A 1890-nucleotide genomic window follows, 5' to 3' on the forward strand; every position below is an offset into this window, starting at 1 on the left:
ACAACTGAGGGGCAGAATATAGTCTTATAAAGTTTGCTGATGGGCCTGTAAATATACAGACCTGGGATATAAAAAGAACTTCAGCAAGCTGTGTATAAACAAGGAGAAAATCACATCCAAAAACAACTCAAAAAACTGCAGAGAAAGCAGCATCCTTGAGAAAACAATGAGTCATAAATCTTTTTTTTTTTTTTTGTTCACTCGATGGACAGAGAATACAAAAAAGGAGCAGCATGAATACTGATGATAGGTGTTTCTATCTCACCGCCATTTCAGCATGTCTGGGGAAGGTCCAAGGATGGTCTGTGTCAAGTTTAAGAAGAAAGGCTGTCTGAATTGTCATGAAAAGGATTCCTCCAATTAAACACTTCTGGAAATGTGTGTGTAGGCTTGAAACACTACTTTGGTCGCTAATTGGTTATTCCCTTCATGCTTCAGGCTATTGAAGTATACATTTCCTTTTAAATTCATTAGTTCAGCACTAAGACAAGTCCAGATGAGCACTTTTGTTAGATCCATTTTAGATGATAAAAATAGGTTTATTGTATAAGAGAGGAAAATATAAAAACCCTAAGAAGAAGAGGCAAGTCAGAATGTAATTTATAAGAGTTAAAAAGTTGATGACAGCCATGTGTTCCCTGCAGAACTTTCCCAGGGGACAGGCAAGTAGAAAGATAGAGACTTGCAAGGACAAATGTATTGGTGTTCAGTAGATTTAGCCTCAATTCCTTATTGTAATGCTAGTGCCCAAGAGCAGGCAGGTCCACATTGGATTTAGGCAGACTATAGAAAAACTGCGGAGCTGGAAAACGTTGGGCCATTTCATTTAATAAAGTTTCATGATGGTGGACAAGCACACAGGCAGGGGAAACCTCTTCTTACAGCAGCAATCGAATGAACAGCAAAACGATCTGCACTGAGGACAAGCACCCGTAGCCTTACATAGTGTGGCGCTGCCACCTGCTCACACACTAATCAGGCAACGTGCTTGCAGCCAGTAAACCAGCGAGCAAGCCTAACACAGCTGTTCTCTCCACATGCAGAACTGTAATAATAAGGGATTATTATTGTGAATCACTATTGGTATACAATAATAACTAATCAATAAAGGTGTTATGGAATCATATTGACACCCCAGGTAGTTCTATAATCTTAGAATAGTGCCAATATCATCAGGGTTAATAGCCAAATGATTCTATAGCAACATTATATACGCATAATGGGCCTATCATTCCTATTCAAAACCACAGAAAGCCTTTCCTAGTTTAAGGAAAAGTCCTGAGACTTTATCTGAAAGCTCCCTCTTGGCTTTGGTTCCTCCAGAAGTTGACGCTGAGGTAAGGATTCAAGAGCAAGCAGTCTGTGTAAGCAGTGCAAGTGTGGGAGTGAGTGATGCAAGGAAGGAAAAGCAGACAATGAAGGATGTGTTACCGAGCCAGCTACCATGAGCAACTGGGGCTTAATCTCACTGGGAAGTCTGAGAGCCAATGCAGAGTAAGTGTCAGAGTAATCCCACTCAAGGGATGGGGTGCTGGGCTATTTCCTCAGCTCCTGACAGTCAGTGGCCACAGGGGAAGCATAGCCGGCCACTTCTAGCCAGCCACACTAGCAAGCAGTGACCAGAGAGCACCCTGAGGCAAGGAAATGCAGATGTTGGCCACTGGAAGTCTGGTAGCCCTGCAGTAGAACTAAGGCAAAGGGATGAGTGGGGCACTGACAGAGTCTGTTGTGGTTTTAACTCAACTTGGGGAGCATGTGAAACCACGGTATGTAGGCATGTCAAGCACGTGCAGGTCAGATTGGAGGAGAGGATTCCATGTGTGCTGAGCAGAGAATGTCCTCATCCATGCCAATGTCCTTTAATACTCTGCACATTTTCCCATGGCTTCT

This window comes from Saccopteryx bilineata, chromosome 2 (genome assembly GCF_036850765.1).
Source record: "Saccopteryx bilineata isolate mSacBil1 chromosome 2, mSacBil1_pri_phased_curated, whole genome shotgun sequence".
Classification (NCBI taxonomy): domain Eukaryota; kingdom Metazoa; phylum Chordata; class Mammalia; order Chiroptera; family Emballonuridae; genus Saccopteryx; species Saccopteryx bilineata.